The sequence below is a fragment of the Chenopodium album genome, chromosome 1 (genome assembly GCF_948465745.1).
Source record: "Chenopodium album chromosome 1, dcCheAlbu1.1, whole genome shotgun sequence".
Classification (NCBI taxonomy): Eukaryota; Viridiplantae; Streptophyta; class Magnoliopsida; order Caryophyllales; family Amaranthaceae; genus Chenopodium; species Chenopodium album.
In genome coordinates this window covers 14,450,017-14,469,466 of record NC_137834.1, presented here as the reverse complement: position 1 = coordinate 14,469,466, position 19,450 = coordinate 14,450,017, and the positions used below count along the sequence as shown (strand labels likewise).

The window sequence follows — 19,450 nt, the reverse complement described above, 5'->3', positions numbered from 1 at the left end:
GTCCAAATTTTCAAATACACAATTACACATCTTGGGGGCTTCTCTCGGGTCTTGAGCCTTTTACCCCTTTCTTCCTTAAACCTTCAGCTCAACCACATTACAACCCTTTAAAGACCTCTTTGAGGTGTACACACACTTGTGCAAAGTTCGGTTAGAGCTACGTTCGGCCTGATTCCTAACGGATACATAGGTAACCTCACATCGAGGTGCGGCCACATTCATATTCATATCCATGCATGATCGAGTCAAAGAATATCTAATGCTTACCCCTACCCATTTAGAGCTAGACTTGGGGGCTTGGACCCACATCATTTAGCCTACTTAGCCTAAAGAGTCATCATCTTTGACTCTTCTCACATCTCTTTCCATCGCCATAACCCTTGCAGCCAGCCTTAGTATCATATTTACACACTTCACTCACACATCCATATCCATATCATCCTTCCCTTTAGGAACCCTTTATCATGAAATCTTATTTCCTTACTGCGCATGCTTCATCATCTTTCAAGATAACATTCATTAGAAGAAACGTTGTATACTTGCTTAGCTTCCTGACCTGAGAAATATTCATTGTTTCATGCATCGCATAATGTGCTGAGAAACATTTATATATCAATGATTTTTAATCATACAAAGCATATCGTGCTTAGCTCCTTGACCTAAGCAACGTTCATTATGCAATAATCACTTCATCTGTATACGTGCTTAGCTTCCAGACCTAAGTGACGTTCAAGATCGTCTCTTTACACCATTAATGATGCTTAGCTTCAAGACCTAAGTTAATTCATTTATCGTGTCACATGATGTAATTTTCCTTAGCCTCCTGGCCTAAGGACATGCATCATGCATACATTACTTTCAAGAAAAGCAATTCAATCCATGCGATTCATTTTGTCTTGCTTAACGAGGAAGTTCAAAACTTCTTTCCTTTTTTCGCGTCTTTTCTTTTGGGGAAGTTTAAAAAAAATTTCAAAATTTTCTCATCGAGGGAAGTTCAAAAATAAAAGTTCAGTTTTCACATCTTTCTTTTTCGGGAGAAAGTCGGTACCCTCCACTCATGACAAAAATTAACGGAAAATTTTTGCTTTTGCATCTTCGTTTGCTTGTGTCTGCACACAAATATATACACACACACACACTCACAAGTCATACACATGTCATGTCACATCAAGTCAAACTTGGTCAAGTCAGTGGTCAAGTCAATCACAGTATATACGAGTCCATTGGAAAATTTATTTTTGCAGGTCTCAATTACAGCCCACGTCCGGGGACAAGCTGACCATCTACTGCGCACGTCCGAGGACAAGCGGATCATTTACAACCCACGTCCGGGGACAAGCGAACCATTTACATCCCACGTCCGGGGACAAGCGGACCATTTGCAACTAGCCCACGTTCGGGGACAAGCGGACCATCTACAGCCCACGTCCGGGGACAAGCGGACCATTTACAGCCCACGTCCGGGGACAAGCGGACCATTTACAACCAGCCCACGTCCGGGGACAAGCAGACCATCTACAGCCCACGTCCGGGGACAAGCGGACCATCTGCAGCCCACGTTCGGGGACAAGCGAACCATTTACAGCCAACGTTCGGGGACAAGCGAACCAACTAGAGCCCACGTCCGGGGACAAGCAGACCATCTACAGCCCACGCTCGGGGACAATCGAACCACCATCATTTCATGACGCAAGGTTCTCGATACACAGAGACTTACAATCTCATCATCTTTAGACTTTCCTCAAGCATGGAAAGTATTATCCTGTGGATTTTTCTTTAAGTATAGAAAACCGCCAAATCGGCTTTCCTCAAGCATGGAAGGCATTATCGGTGGAATTCTTCAAGCATTGAATGACACCCAATTCATCAGTCGGCTTTCCTCAGGCATGGAAAGTATCATCCGGTAGGTTTCTTCAGGCTTAGAAAGCTACCAAATTCATCAGTCGGCTTTCCTCAGGCATGGAAATCGTTTCAACGAACGTCATCCGGTGGATTTCTTCAAGCATAGGAAGCTACCAAGCTCATTTGTCACCGATACACTGGTGTCAGATAAGCGTTCTATCCCTTTACTCTTTTGTCTGTGGAATTAACATTTTCTGCAGGTATCGGCGTATACAGAGTGATTTAGGATCGCAAAACGTCTTAAATCATTCTCCGTCCCTATCGACTACTTTGACTATCATTTTTGAAACTTACGTTTCTACAAACTCAGTCAAAGTGGGGGCTTCTGTAGACACCTAAAAATGTCTCCCCAAAATCAAACCCAATGATGAACAACCTTTCACCGCCATTATTGGTCGGGTTGAGTATTTAATTTTTGGAGTGCTTAAATCCATATTTCCATTTCATAAACCAACCCAATTCCTAGCCCATTTCCCCAAACCATAACTTATTTTCCTCTTTTCGTGCCTTAAAACCCAAAATAATTCAATTCGTGTCCTTTAAAATCATTCATTTCGTGTCCTTTTTATAAAAATGTTTATTCCGTTTATTTTGGTCCATAATCTAGGTCCAATGATTAAATAGTTGGATCGGGCTTGAAAAGAGCTTTCCAACGATAAATTATAGGCCCAAATCTGAGTTATAACGAATAAGTTATGACCAAAATATTAAACTGAGCCCAAACCAAACCTAAGCCCACCTTACCTACGACCCAATGATCATGTAGAGAGTCCAAATTATTTAATCCCATTCCTAAACCAATTAGGATTAATTAGAAGCTTCTATAAGTTTCTAAAAGATCTTGATTATCCTTTTTGAAAAGATAAGACTAAATAGTTTGAAATTGAATAAAACTCCTTTTTTGGAAAGTCCTAATTCTATTCGAATTGAAAGACGTTCAAATATAGACAGATAATATTTTCGTGCCTCAGAGTTTTAACGGAAAAGATATGAATAAAATGTCAAACTCTATCCAAAACTAACACTGTCTCACTATTTCGGCTATATCTTTTATTCTATAAAATATTTTAATCTGATTCTAATTGGGTTAGAAAGTACACTTCAAGATCTTTCCAACGATATCTTATTCATCTTATTCCGATTTTTGGATAAAAAGATATGATAAAAATAAAAACCGCAAAAACTGCAGTCTATCGAGTTTTATTCCGATTTAATTCGGATCTTATCTTGTTTTCTTCGACCCTTCTTTTTTCTCTATAAATAGAGGTCATATCTCGCCTTTTTCAAACATTAACAAGCTTGATCATAAAATAATTCTCTTCTCCCTCTTTAGCCTAAATACTAGCCATCCTATTTTCACAAATTACTTCCCCTAATTAAGCACTCCAAGGAGTCCATACAATACCGGAAGTTCTATACTTAAACCAAGGCGTGAAAGGTATAATTAACTGAGGGTTTGGACCAAATTAACTCTACTTTTATTTAGTTTAATTGTTTCCATTTGATTTATATTTTTATTGAAGTTACTAACAATTTATTCATGATGTAGCAATTTAAAGGAATGCGCACAATGTGAGTAATTAATTAATTAATTTAATTACTCTTATTTTATTTTATTATTGCTAGTATCATGATTAGGTTATTTTATATTTTTTTGATTGAAAAATTATTGTTGAATTTCTTCCAATATTAATGTTTATTCTATTGTTATTATGATCACCATATTGCATGTTAAAGGGAATATGTAATTGAAAATCACGCCTAATAAGATAATTTGGACAACCGGTTTAGGTTTCTTTTTAATCTTGTTGTTAATTCAAGTGATCACAATATTTTAGAATTATGTGTTGCATTAATATTAAACCAATTTAGCTTAATGATAGTTTGGAGCAAATTGAATCTTTGTTTGTATGCCTTTGAGATCGCAAGAATTATTTTTCACTATAAGAATCGAGTAGAGGCCAGTACGGGCGAATGTGACTCCATGACTCACTTCGTACCATCATCCCCGATCCTCCTTTCGTGGTTCCGAACCATATGGAGTTAGTAATCTCATGGATTATGAATGGGGTGTAACCTTCACGGGTCAATCGTTGTTGCCTATCATTGTCCCTTATCGTGGTTGCCTTTTTTTTTATGATCCGTGAACGGTTTACAAGTTCCTTAAAAAATTGTTGGCGGCTCCCTACTTTCTTTATACCTAATCGTATATGTCAATTCCCACTTCCTAAGAGTGCTAAGCATATTCACAACATGCTTTAACGTAGGCGCACTTCGAGCGACGCCTTCAACCGTCCATCCTGGCCCTCAGATGATTGGGACTGCACCGTATGTACCTTCTCATGTCTACGGTCAGTATCCTCCTTATTTCATGCAGTCGGCCTTCTTCGGAGGTCAAGCGGCATACAACAATGTCCAGCCACTGGACTGGCAATTCCGTCTGCTCCGCCTGGGTGAACAACCTTCTGCGTTCACCCGGGAGATAACCGAGGCGGCACAGCCGGCCAAGGTTAAAAATTTGTTGGTAGGTACCTATGACGGTACCACCAACCCGGAAGATCACCTCATGGCATACACCAACCTCATGTACTTACAAGGGTTGGATGATGCCACTTGGTGTCGATGCTTCCCGGCTACGTTGAAGGGCATTTCCCAGCAATGGTTTGGCAACCTGCCAGCCGGGTCCATCGATAGTTTCAGGAAGCTTGCCTTCCTGTTTGCTTCCAACTTCTCAATGAACATCCCTACTAAGAAAACAAGTCTTGACTTGAGCACCATTAAGCACGGAGAGAGAGAAGGGCTGCGCTCCTATGTCAGACAGTTCAATCTGATTAAAATTCAGATCCAAGGACTGTCTGATGAGGTAGCTTTTACAGACTTTTTCAAGGGTCTGAGAGACGGGTCGACTTTTTAGTTCGACCTAGTCAGAAAAGGGGCTTTCACTTTACATGCGGCCCTGAGGGAGGCGGAAAGCTATATTCAAGCAACCAACCTCTGCTCGCCTGGTAATCAGTCGAACTCCAAGAAGTCTGACAAACAGAAAGACAGTCGGCCTGCTCAGCCGTCCAAGAAGAAAGAAGAGATCAAGAAAAGAAAAGAAGTCTTGACGCTTAGTGATTCTGACCAACCATCTCAAAAGAAGAAGAAAGAATTTAAACCGTACGTTCCTAAGTACGAGTTTAATAAGGACTGAAACTCCAATAAAAAGTTTCATTCAATAAAAGAACAAAAACAAATTCTGCAAATACCATGAGGAAGTTGGCCATAACACCAACGACTGCTTCAGCCTTTAACAGGCGTTGGACCGTCTGGCTGACAAGGGGATGTCAAAGTCCTACATTTCTAAGTCCAAAGGGACTAATAAGAAGAATCTGGGGTAGTCGTCTAAGACACCTCAGCCTGCGAGTAGTTCGGACACTGACAAGGAGCCGGTCTACATAATAGCAGGCGGGTTCTCATGCGGTGGCCCTACCATCCGGGGCACCAAGAGCCATCTTCGAAAGATGGACAAAGATGATGATGAGCAGGCGTCTGCTAGCTCCTCCTTCCCAGACGTCTTGATTACTGAGAAGGATAGGGGCAGCGTCCGCCGTCCGCATGACGACCCGGTCGTCATTGAATATAAGGTTGCCAACCAGCTGGTTGGACGGATCCTTATTGACACCGGCATCTCATAAGACATCATCAGCCTCTGGTGCCTGAAAAAGCTGAAATACAATGTTAGCAGCATGCATCCGGTTACCCACCCCTTGGTTGGTTTTGGGGGTCGAATGGTTTACCCAGTTGGAAGGGTTGATTTACCAATCCGGCTGGGTGAGAAAGGAAAAGGGCGACACCTGGTCGTCAAGTTCTTGGTCGTTGAGGAGTTGACTGCCTACAACATTATTATGGGCCGGCCAACCCTCAACGAAGCCAAGGCTGTAATCATCCCTTCCCTCATGCTCATCAAGTATGAGAGGGATGACGGCTCTGTTGGTTCCTTGAATGGGGATCAGAAGACGGCCCGAGAGTGCTATCTCTCAGCCGTCAAAGATAATGTGGCCCCAAACGGCTAGGAACCAATAGACCTTGACAATTTCAAGGATGCCGGCCTAGCCCTAGCCCCACCAGCAGCCGGAAAGAAAAGAAAGGCACCGCTGCTGGTGGAGGTGAAAAAAGAGAAAAAATAGCAATCACTGACCGGGGAGCGGTCAGCAGAGCTCCGTCCCCAACCGCCTGGAGACCATATTGATATACCTCTGGACGACAGCCGTCCAGAGCGTACGGTTAAGGTTGGGACGGCTGCTCATGCTGAATTGGGTGAAGATCTGCACCTTCTACTAAAAGAATTCAAAGACATCTTTGCCTTTGAAGTGGAAGAGATGCCAGGCGTCAGCCCGGATCTTGCTGTCCACAAACTCGCCGTGGATCCTAAAAAGAAGCCCATCCGGCAAAAGAAAAGAAATCACGGCGAGGATATAAGTCAGGCGGCAGCTGCCGAAGTTAAAAAGTTGTTGGACGCTGGGTTCATTCGGCCATGTAATTTCCCTGGCTGGGTGTCAAATGTTGTGCTTGTAAAGAAGCCTAATGGTACCTGGCGTATGTGTGTTGATTACACAGACCTCAACAAGGCATGTCCCAAGGACAGTTATCCGCTTCCTAAGATCGACAGTCTGGTCGATTCGACAGCCGAACATGCCTTGATGAGTTACATGGATGTCTACTCCGGCTTCCATCAGATACCCCTGTGGAAGAAAGATCAAGAGAAGACGGCCTTTGTCACTGATGAGGGGTTATTCTGTTACACTGTGATGTCGTTTGGCTTGAAAAATGCGCCTGCTACATTCCAACGGATGATTAATACGGTCTTAATTAATCAAATTGGGATGAATGTGGAGGCGTACATAGATGACATGATAGTCAAATACAAGAAGCAAGCGGATCACCTTGCTGATCTCCGAGAAACCTTCACCATACTCAAGCGGCATAAGGTTATGTTAAATCCTAAGAAATGCGTCTTTGGTGTTGAGTATGGAAAGTTTCTCGGATTCCTGATTGATCAAAGGGGGATAGAGGCTAACCCTAAGAAGATACAGGCGGTAATTAACATGAAGTCAACCCGCACTGTCAAGGAAGGGCAAAGACTAACCGGTTGCCTGGCGACATTGGGGAGGTTCCTCAGCCGGTCAGGTGACAAATGCCTTTACTTCTTCCAAGCAATCAGGAAGAAGACCAGATTTGAATGGGGGGATGATGCTGAGGCGGCCTTTCAAAAGCTGAAATAGCACCTGCACTCTTTGCCAAGGCTTGTTAGCCCTCTGCCCAAAAATTCGTTATACATGTACCTAGCCGTCTCAGATCATGCCCTCAGTGCTGTTCTCCTTGCTGAGAGAGACGACATTCAGCTCCCGGTCTATTTCATTAGCCATGTTCTAAAAAATGCTGAGCTCCGGTATCCCATGGTTGAAAAATTTGGCCTTGCTCTGTATATGGCCTTCAAGAAATTGAAGCCGTATTTTCTGGCCCATCCGGTGTTAATTTACACCGACCAGCCCCTCAAGCGGCCAATGTCTACCTTGGAATCATCCGGTAGAATGTTGAAATGGGCTATTGAAATGCAAAGTCTTGAAATCACTTTTGAACCTAGAAAGGCAGTGAAAGGTCAGGCGTTTGCCGACTTCATTGTTGAAATGACACGACCGGTGCAACCGGATAACATTGACCAGGTTTGGAAAGTGTATGTAGACGGGAGCTCAACAAAGAACGGGTGCGGTGCAGGAATTATATATGAGTCCCTTGAGGAGGACAGATTTGAATATGCACTGCGGTTTAAGTTTCAAGCCTCAAATAACGAGGCGGAGTATGAGCCGGGATCCGCATGTGTAAGGCAGCAGGGGCAACCAAAATTGACGCCTACTTTGATTCACGGTTGGTCGTTAGTCAGTATGAGGGAAAATATGAGGCAACTCATCCGGCTATGACCAAATACCTTCAGGCAGTCAAAGAAGAGGCTGGGGCACTTGAGGAATTCCGTCTGAATCAAGTGCCCAGGTCGGATAACAATCAGGCGGATGCGTTGTCCAAATTGGCTCCATCCGCCTGTTGTGATACGCCTCAGTCGGTCATTTGGGAAGTTCTTGAAAAGAGAAGCATATATGAAGAGCCCATTGGAATTCTAGACCGAAGCTCTACCTGGATGGATGGCATCCGGGCATATTTAGCAGACGGCATGCTTCCTGATTCACCACAGGAAGCAGCCGTCATGAAGAAGCGAGCAGCAAACTTCGAGTTGAGAAACAGAGAGCTCTTCAAGGCGGGTTTCCTTAAACCTCTATTGAAGTGTGTACCCCAGAAAAGGGGAAAGAAGTTCTCGAAGAATTGCATGCTGGGTACTGTACCTTTCATATAGGCGGCAGGTCCCTAGCCTTCAGAGCCAGGCAGCATTACTTCTGGCCTACTCTTGAAGCAGACGCTAAAGAGTTGGTGAAGAGATGTGATAAATGCCAGAGGTTTGGCAAGCTCATTCACCGCCCGGCTACTGATCTGACGGCAATCCACAGCCCAGTCCCGTTTGCTTAATGGGGCATGGATATCTTGGGTCCTTATACGCTTGCTCTAGGCGGAAAGTGCTATATTTTGGTGGATGTGGATTATTTCACCAAATGGGTAGAAGATGAGCCGGTTAAGAACATCAATACAAAGGATGTCATCTCTTTCATCTGGAAGAACATCATCACCCGGTTTGGGGTACCTATGTCTATGGTGTTTGATAATGGTCCTCAGTTTGAAACTCCTCATCTCAAGACTTGGTTGGGAGATCAGGGTATCTCACATTGTTTTGCATTAGTCGGCTGACCCCAAGCAAACGGCCAAGTTGAAGCCTTCAACAAACTCATCTCAGACGGCATAAAAAAGAAAATTGAAAGAGCTGGTGGCTTATGGGCAGAAGAGCTAATTCATGTCCTATGGGCCATCCGGACTACTGCCAAAGGGGAAACCGGTGAAACCCCATTCCTTATGGTATACGGTGCTGAAGCCGTCTTGCCCATTGAACACTACGAGCCGAGTCTCAGAGTCCTGCTCTATGATGAAGAGGCAAATTGGGAGGCCATGCGGCTGGCATTGGACTCCCTCCCGGAACGCAGGGGCAACGTTGCCCTGTGCCATGAGATATACCGTCTGAGAATGACCAGAGCCTACAACAAGAAAGTGCACAAGCGTCCTTTGAAAGTCGACGACTTTGTGTTGCGAAAAATGGAGGCAACCGGTACACTACAACAAATTGACCTTTGTGCCACGAGTAAAATCGTGGCACAAGTGTAAAATTCCCGTTGCTATTTAATTTAGCCACATGAATTTTAAAATTTATTCCCGTGGCACAAGAGGTCGTGGCTAGGAATTTGCCACAGGAAAATGGATGTCGTGGCAAATTTTAATTTTTATGTCACGGGTATTCACGTGGCAAATAAATTCACTTGCCACGTATATTAACGTGGCTAATAATTCATTTGCAACAAATTCCACCGTGGCTAATAAGCATTGTTCTGTCAAATATTATCGTAGCCAATAAGCTTTTTTGCCACAATATCAGCGTGGCTAATAAGCTTGTTTTCCACAGATATTATAGTGGCTTGAATTTTTTTTTCGAAAAAAGAAATATTATAGTCGCTAATATATTATATTTTGCATTTTTCCACCCAAATTAACTAACAGACATAGTATATATATACACATAAATCTTAGATATTTTCATTAATAACTTGTAAATTACACTTTTCAAGTTTTATCAAAAAAATAAAAAATACAAATAGTCAATAAGAATACACTATAATTGGAGCAGAAACAATCAGCAAAGCAGAAGCAATCTCCAGCAAAGAGCAGCAGCAAGTGTCTAACTACATCAGTGGAAAACCCTGAAGCTTCTTAAACACCTTGCTTTCTCCGACCAGCACACTGCACATCACAAACTTCTTTAAATCAGCCAGCAACCACTTTTTTCTTTCTGATATTTTGTCATTATAAGTCTAAAAATTAGCTCACTGCAATTTTGAAGAAGCATATACTACGACTAGCGTAGTACTAAAAATAAGTACGAGCCAATGTAACAAAGTTTTGCTCAAGGAGCATATAACTCACTAAGAAAGAAAGTCCAAAGTACACTTCTATACAAAAAATATTGGCTCGAGCTTGAGCTGCTCCAAAGCGATTTCAACAAGTACACAGGTATGACTAGTGTTGACTTTAAAATTATAAGAGACATAACTAATGATATATTGTAAAGAAATAGCCTTTTTATACCCTAAATTCAACCCTGATTTGACACGAACCAGGCATTCTTACCCATATTCCTAAAAGTTTGTTACATCGAAAACAGATAGAACATTAGAGTATACTGTAGAATTGCACCCCAGTAAAACAACCACGGTATATGAAAATGTAGAGATAAACTATTGTTCAAAAGTTAAAAGTCTCAGAAAGAAAATAAGAGAAGCTATATGAGCACTTTGAACTCATGCACAATTCTGTTGCAATTCAGGATATTTCAGAGACAAACACCAAGTAAATGCTGAAAAAAAACATCAACCCAAGAACCATTAAAACCCACATAATTTCACCTTAAAACAATATACACACATATTAATCTAGAAAAATTACGCCAAAACTCACAAATTTATTGAAACATACGAAAATTCAGCATTAAAAACACAACGAAATCATGTAAGTATAGTGTGAAAGAACATTGAGGTAGAGCCAGCAAACGTGAAACTTTTCAAGCTAAGAAAACCCCGTTTTCCATGATAACAAGAGCTAGCAAGCATGGAATGAGGGTTAACATGTAAGCGGTTTTGTCTTAGGTGGTTCAGTGGTCGACGCCCAGTTTGTATTTTTAAATCTGGGAACCAAAGAAGAACAAAGTCAACTTGCAAGCTTCCTAACTGTACAAACAACACAAGATAGTCGAAGAAATAATGAAGATATATTATATGAGAAACTAGGAACTACTTTAGTGAGAAACGATATGATGCAAATAGTATACAAAAAGAGTAATATTGTAGGTCCAATTAAACATTGTTAGATTCACAACTCCTTTGTTGATACCTTTGATTTCAAAACTTGTAAGGCCTGCTCCAATCCATTTCTATTTCGGCCCTACAGACTAGAGGTAAAATACACTTAGAACCCTAGAAAGAAGAGTAGAAATTAATAGACAATCATACTGACAAGTGACAACTCATATGCAATACTCTCAAGAGTTAAAGCATCTGAGCTACAGCTTCCAAACTTGAAGATAATAATGCAACGACAATTGTGGAGCTAAAAGAGCTTACTCTCCATTGATAGAGTTCAGAAGCTCAAAGCCAGTTTGTCTAAGACAAAATTAGATCCCAAACAAAACAGTAGCAGAATTAATAGTGAATAAAATTTTAAATAGATATGCAGAACATCATTTAGTTCACAGATACAATCAGGCCTCACAATCTCACATAGTCACATTTGGACAAATTCACATACTCCCTCCGTTAAATATTACTCGCAACAAAGGGGTATTATTTTTGAGACATAAAATATTCTTTTGTTGCAAGTAATATGTAACGGAGGGAGTATTTCAATAGGTACAAAAGCAAAATGACAAAAGGTTGACCATGCATGGATGTATATGGCTGTCTACACAATGGGCAGCTCCCTATTCTAAGAGATTAGTCAATAACTTAATATTATAAAACCTTCCAATCATAAACAAATTCATCAACAAGATTGATTAAACTCCCGTTCAGTAGGATAATTATACTTCGTATAAGATTCATATAGGGAGAAGGAATTTTCATATATAACAGTTTGAAGATAAAGTATGACACCTAGGTTTCTATTTCTCCAAATAATAGAAGTATAATATCATCCCCAAAGCTTCATAAGTTCATAGGAAACAACTTATAGAAACAAAGTAGAGTTATTGTTAACTATCCCTACAACGACACAATCCATTAATTAGAAACTTAGCATAACTTTCAGCAAATGGACCGCACTTTCCTATACAATTGAATAAAAATTGAACAAAAATTATAAGTTGGTGTTCAATATAGAAGACCTGATCATGTTGCAATTAGAGATAGGCACATGACTTAAGGATATCCAATGCCTCAGAGTGTCTCTCATAAGCTACGTACCTGAAATTTCAACAAACCAACTGCATAAACACAAATAAATAAAGGCAATAACCAAAATAAATACTAGTACAAGTAAATTACACAATGCACCGAAAAGGTAAGTCAATAAAATGACTTCAAAGAACTGTAACATAGATCTTGTATGTTCTAAGGTGGTGAGGCGTCCATCCTAATTCAATCCATTGTTCATGACTATATTTTACGTTCTCTGTTTTTACTTTTGCAATCCCAATTTAGTTTTGCTTATTATTCTAATTATCAGTGGTTCATGTTATCATCAGATTTTGGATGAAAGGTTTTGAATTGTTGAAAGTGCCTGCAATAACAAAGTTGATTCCAAGTAATTGACTAAAATGCTACAATTAATCTTAACTTAGTATTGTACAATTGTTCAATTAAAAATCTAGGATGAACACTACAATCACAACAATTTTTAGAATTTTAACCTAAATTCGCACCACTACCTAATTTTAATCAAAAATCTTTTCCATTAAACTACAATAACAACAACAATCAAAGTATAGAGAAAAATCAAGCCTCTTCCTCCGTATTAAAAAATAATCGTTATCAATATCCGTATTAAAAAAATTTAATAAAAATCAGAAAGAAGAGAAAGAAAGTAGAAGTTATGGTAACCGTGAGGGCCGAAAATCCTTTGAGTGATGCTGATTCTTGGAGTCGCCCAAACCCTTGAAGGAGGAGTCAACCCTTGGAGCAGTGGCCAGCAGCCCTGACTTGCAGCCGGAAGGATAAAGGAGAAATCCTTGACTCGCGGCTGTAGGGAGGAAGAAGATCTAGACCGAGGGCGACCTAGCGGCAGCTCTTGAAGGCGGCATCGCGAGAAGAGTCAGCGTCAAGAAGGAGAATTGACGAGGGAGAAGGGGATTATTGGTGTATTCAATAGGGGTGTTTGACAAGTGGGAATTGAGGGTGGGATTAATCCCAATTGAAAAAATAAGTCTCGTTTGTTTGGTGAGAATGAGAATAAAGAGGTTTGGGAATGAGATTATTTAAAGGTGAATTCCCTATATATTCTCACCCACTATCCAAACAAGGTATTGTCATGTTTTCATGTATTCCCATCAATTAATTCTCAATCTCATTCGCACCTTTTAATCCCCAAACTCTCATTTCCACAATCCAAACGCCCCGTGAATGGCGTGAAAAACAAAGTGACAGTTTTAGACTTTTAGTTTTAGTTTTAGTGCTACAATTTCAAACAAAAACGAAGTAAATAAGTTTTACCGCCCCAGGTTTTTGTATAAACGGAGCCTTTTCTAATTTTCTTAAGAGTTTTCTAGTTCGGCACGAAAGTACGTCTATTTTGCTCCATTTTTCTATAATTTGACGTAGTAAAAGATGTTTTTCCTAACGTTTTTCCTACTACGAAAGCCCCAACAAAACGATATATATTTGGGCAATCTTAATTTTAAGAGTAATTTTTACTATTTATGATTAGAAAAGCCGCAAATTGGGAGCTGTAAATAACTTTTTATACCAGTTATGGGCTATAAAAAATATCAAACAAGCAATTCACAAAGAGAAATCAAATTTATGAAAGCAATACACTTGTTGGCGTTATTATGAAGGAAAACAAAGCATATTTGTAAAGAAAATTTAAGCGTCTATTAGAAATAGATCATCTATATAAATATATTCGACCTCAAATTTGTACTCATTATATTTAATATTCAAGTTTAAAAGTAAAAAAAAATTCAAAGTAACATGGCTAATTCATGGTATCTAATTGTAGGCTTCGCTCAAAGTGCGCCTACGTTAAAAGCATGTGGTGAATATGCTTGGCACTCATAGGAAGTAGGAATTGACATAATACGATTAGGGACAAGGAAAGTAGTATAGGGAGCCGCCAACAAGTTTTTAAGGAACTTGTAAACCGTTCACGGATCATAAAAGGCAACCACGAATAAAAGAACAACGAAGGCAACAACAATTGACCCGCGAAAGTTACACCCCATTCATAATCCATGAGATTACTAACTCCATATGGTTCGGAACCACGAAAGGAGGATCGGGGATGATGGTAAGAAGTGAGTCATGGAGTCACATTCGCCCGTATTGGCCTCTACTCGATTCTTATATTGAAAAGCATTCCTGTGATCTCAAAGGCATACAAACAAAATATTCAATTTGCTCCAAACTATTATTAAGCTAAATTGGTTGAATATTAACGCAACATATAATTCTAAAATATTGTGATCACTTGATTAAACAACAAGATTAAAAAGGATCCTAAACCGGTTGTCCAAATTATCTTATTAGGCGTGATTTTCAATTACATATTCCCTTTAAACATGCAATATGGTGATCAATAAATAATAATAGAATAACATTAATATTAAAACCAAATTAATCACAATTCCAACAACATAAAATCGTTAGAAAAATAATAAAAATAAAAGGAGCATGATCCTTACTTTAATTCTGTTTGTTCGCATTTACAAAATAATAAACGAGTTAGTAACTTCAAGGAAATAAATAAACAATAATTAAATTAAATTAAATAAAGTAGAGTTGATTTGGGCCAAACCCTCAAACAGTTCTACCTTTCACGCCTTGGCTTAAAGACAGAACCACGAGTAAAATATGGACTCCTTTGAGTGCTTGAGGAAGGAATTTTGAAGTGAAAAGGGTAGGCTAGTGTTTAGGCTAAAGCATAGAAGAGTGAAAATAAAATGAGAGAATTACTCGGTGCCCCGTTCATCAGAAATGAGGGGGTATTTATAGGGAAAATGTGCTAAGGGAGCACACGGAACCCAAAAATGATAAAAACCCTAAAAAAAGTATCCCGTGACACGGTCAAACTGTACCGTGACACGGGAAGCTCCACCGTCAGACGGTACACTTTCCCGTGACACGGTACATAACTGATGTGACGCGGGAAATTTTCAGAAAACGGGATAAAAAACGCGTTAAGGGTTTACGCGGAAAAGACACGGAATGTCCCGTGTCACGGCAGACCTCCCGTGTCACGGAAAATCCCACCGTCAGACGGGAATTATTCCCGTGACACGGTAGGTACCTGCCGTGGCGCGGGAAATTTCAGCCTGTTTTTCCGTCTAAATACATTTTTAACCCTAATTCCCTTCGGCATTTTAATTGCCGATTGATAATTTCGGGCCTTTTCTGACTTTTTATTATTCGGGCTAAAATAAGAAAATAATTAAATAAAAATAAATAAAGGGTTTGGGCCAAAAATAAATAATAAAACAATAAAATAAAAAAGGTTTGGGCTAAAATTAATTAATAAGTTTGGGCTGAAATTAAAACTATGCTTTTACCAAACATCAAGACTAATCCATGGACTGTTCAAAAATATGAATTTAATAAAATACGATTTTTTAAGCACTCTCGGGATTAAATACTAAACCCGACCAATAGTGGCGGTGAAAGGTTATTCATCATCGGGTTTTGTTTTGGGGAGACATTTTTAGGTGTCTACAGAAGCCCCCACTTTGACTGAGTTTGTAGAAACGTCTGTTTCGAAAACGATAGTCAAAGTAGCCGATAGGGACGGAGATTGATTTAAGACGTTCTGCGATCCTAAATCACTCTGTATACGCCGATACCTGCAGAAAAATGTTAGTTCTACAGATAAAAGGAGTAAAGGGATAGAATACGTATCTGACACCAGTGTATCGGTGACAAATGAGTTTGGTATTTTCCTATGCTTGAAGGAATCCACCGGATGACGTTTGTTGAAATGCTTTCCACGCTTGAGGAAAGCCGACTGAAGAGTTTGGTAGCTTTCTAAGCCTGAAGAAAGCTACCAGATAATACTTTCCATGCCTGAGGAAAGTCGATGAACGAATTTGGTGTCATTCTATGCTTGAAGAATTTCACCAATAATGCCTTCCATGCTAGAGGAAAGCCGACAAAGGAATTTGGTGGTTTTCTATACTTGAAGAAAAATCCACCGATAACGCTTTCCAAGCCTGAGGAAAGCCGACTTGGCGGTTTTCTATACTTGAAGAAAAATCCACCGATAACGCTTTCCAAGCCTGAGGAAAGCCGACTGATGAATATGGTGTCATTCTATGCCTGAAGAATTCCACCGATAATGCCTTCCATGCTTGAGGAAAGCCGATTTGGCGGTTTTCTATACTTGAAGAAAAATCCACCGGATAATACTTTCCATGCTTGAGGAAAGTCAAAAGATGATGAGATTGCAAGTCTCTGTGTATCGAGAACCTTGCGTCATGAAATGATGGTGGTCCGCTTGTCCCTGGACGTGGGCTGTAGATGGTTCGCTTGTCTCCGGACGTGGGCTGTAGATGGTCCGCTTGTCCCCGGACGTGGGCTGTAGATAAGACCTGCAAAAATAAATTTGCCAATGGACTCGTATATACTGTGATTGACTTGACCAAGTTTGACTTGATGTGACATGACATGTGTATGACTTGTGAGTGAGTGTGTGTGTATATGTGTGTGTGCAGACACAAGCAAACGAAGATGCAAAAGCAAAAAAATTTCCATCAAATTTTGTCAGGAGTGGAGTGTACCGACTTTCTCCCGAAAAAGAAAGATGTGAAAACTGAACTTTTATTTTCAAACTTTCTTCGATGAAAACTTGGAAAAAGTTTTTTGAACTTCCCCAAAATAAAATAATGAAAAGGGAGAGAAGTTTTGAACTTCCTCCTTGAGCAGACGAAATGAATCGTATGGATTGAATTGTTTGTCCTGAAAATAATGTATGCATGATGCATGTTCTTAGGCCAGGAGGCTAAGGACAATTACATCATGTGACACGATAGATGAATGAACTTAAGTCATGGAGCTAAGCATCATATATGGTGTAAAGAAGCGATTTTGAACGTCACTTAGGTCTGGAAGCTAAGCACGTATAGTGATTATGCATAATGAACGTTGCTTAGGTCAAGGAGCTAAGCACGATAAGCTTTGTATGATTAAAAATCATTGATATATAAATGTTTCTTAGCACATTATGCGAAACAATGAACATTGCTCAGGTCAGGAAGCTAAGCAAGTATGCAATGTTTCTTCTACTAAATGTTATCTTTAAATATGATGAAGCATGCACAGTGTTGAAACAAGATTTCATGATAAAGGGCTCTTAAAGGGAAGGATGATTGATATGGATATGGATGTGTGAGTGAAGTGTGTGAATGTGATACTAAGGCTGGCTGCAAGGGTTATAGCGATGGAAAGAGATGTGAGAAGAGTTAAAGATGATGACTCTTCAGGCTGGGTAAGCTAATGTGATTTGGGTTCAAGCCCCCAAGTCTAGCTCTAAATGGGTAGGGATAAGCATTGGATATTCTTTGACTCGATCATGCATGGATATGAATATGAATGTGGCCGCACCTCGATGTGAGGTTGCCTACGTATCCGTTAGGAATCAGGCCGAACGTAGCTCTAACCGAACTTTGCACAAGTGTATGTACACCTCAAAGAGGTCTTTCAAGGGTTGTAATGTGGTTAAGTTGATGGTTTAAGGAAGAAAGGGGTAAAAGGCTCAAGACCTGAGAGAATCCCCAAGATGTATAATTTTGAATTTGAAAATTTTGAATTTTGCAAGTTTATTTTCAACCTTGTTTTTTTTTTTTTTTTTTTGCTTTGAACTTTTTTTTTTTCATTCTTTTGAATCAATGTAGGCAATCTCAGATCATGCGGTCCATCACTCACTTAGCATTCATGTTTCTCAGGCACGGTACCGAGCACTCGATGAGAGACGCAATTTGAGACGTGTTCATATCAAAGACATTGGAACATTTGCCTTTAGACATTGTTTTATTGTTGCTTTGCTGCTTTCTTTTTTTTTTTTTTTTTTACTTGCTTTTTGAATGTTATACAATTACACATCTTCCAATCCCAGGTTTAAGTGAATGTGGGTTGAAGAAATGAAGGCCAAACGTTAGACGAGGCTCAAAATGGTTGATGAAGAAATGGAATGTGATTGAACGGTTAACAGGGAATGACATGGTTGCAAAGGTGCCTCAAGTCATTGGTGTACCTTGGGTTTAGTTCGGTAATTGATTTTTTTTATTGTTTTTTATTTTGCAAATGAATTCGATGATCGATTGCAAAGGAAAGGAATGCTGATTGATGGAAAAGGTAAGAAATATGACACATAGACAGTACACATGGATAACGGGAACCTATGCTAGACTTATTGGGGCAGAGGGTTGAAACAAAAGAATAAAAAAAAAAGCATGAAATCTTGCACGAAGGATCTGTGTGCCTTGTATTCATTACTTCTTGCCTCCTGGAGGGACAGGAAGTTTATTTGCATCCATCAAGTCTTGAATGACGTCCTTCAAATTCCAACATTGCTCCGTAGTGTGGCCCCTTCCTTGATGGTACTTGCAATGGGCATTGGGATTGCATTTTGGTGCTCCTTTCTTCAGGTTTTGGCTCTGGAAATGGCCCAATAGGTGTGATCAAGCCTTAACTGTAAAGGCGATCAAAGGCCGCATCATAAGTCATTCCTAAAGGAGTGTAAGTTCTTTTCTTCTTGGGCAATGGAGTATCAAGAGCTAACACTTCATTGAGATCAACTTGGCTTATATTGTTGGTAGTATTTTCGTGCTTAGAAGACGAAGAAGAAGGATGGTCGTTCTTCTTGTTTTTCCAAGTGTTATTATTGTTACTACTAGCAGTCTTTATTAGCTCATCCTCGATATTGATGCCGATGTCGTATACAGCTTTGAAAGTGTTCAGTGGAAGAAATTTGAGATGTTCCCTATATTTATGAGTCAGATTTTGAATAAAGAGGCGAACCATCTCTCTTTCTTTGGGGGGATCTACCAAGAGTGAAGCTGTTTCCCTCCACCTGTTCAGGTAAGCGGTGAAGCCTTCATTCTCTTTCTGTTTGAGAATGGAGAGTTCACGTTCAGAAGTTTTAGTTTGAATGTTACACTTGTAACGATTCATGAAACTTTCGATGACATCTTGCCAAGTCGCAGTATGCTTGGCATCTAAGGAATAAAACCATTGTTGGCAAGCATGTTCTAAGGAGAGAGGGAACACCATAGGGAAGAGTGTTACGTCCAATCCCTTAAGAGCCATGGTTTCAGAGAACGCCTTCAAATGGAATATTGGATTGTTAGTAGGCTTGAACTTTGGAATATCAGCAGTGGAGAACTTTTCAGGGAGTCTATCCTTCACATCCAAAGGAGTGGGAGGTCGTTCCACATAAGTGAAATCCTCAAGGATCTTACTCATTTGTTCCTTCAGTTTGTCAAGGGTGGAAACAGTGACCTTGTTTTGTTCCATGGTAGTGACCCTAGTGGTAAGGGTTTGCATCATGGAAGACAGTGCCTCAATGGATTTGTTGATGTTCTCAATGTCTTCTTTAGTGGCCATTGAAAGGTGATGAGTAACGGAGATGACAAAGTTCTCTTTGAACGCCTATTAGATTTGAG

General features: G+C 40.0%; 1 long non-coding RNA gene across 2 annotated transcripts; it reads right to left on the bottom strand.

Moving 5' to 3' along the window:
• Positions 1-9,606: 9,606 nt before the first annotated feature.
• LOC145566366 (uncharacterized) lies at positions 9,607-12,934 on the bottom strand. 2 transcript variants are annotated; one of them, XR_014095410.1, is made up of 4 exons: positions 12,684-12,934; positions 11,969-12,047; positions 10,981-11,038; positions 9,607-9,834 (listed from the first exon to the last, which is right to left on the bottom strand). It is a non-coding gene; the product is annotated as an uncharacterized LOC145566366 (long non-coding RNA). The 2 variants fall into 2 exon arrangements; XR_014095415.1 differs by lacking the exon at positions 10,981-11,038.
• Positions 12,935-19,450: the final 6,516 nt, after the last annotated feature.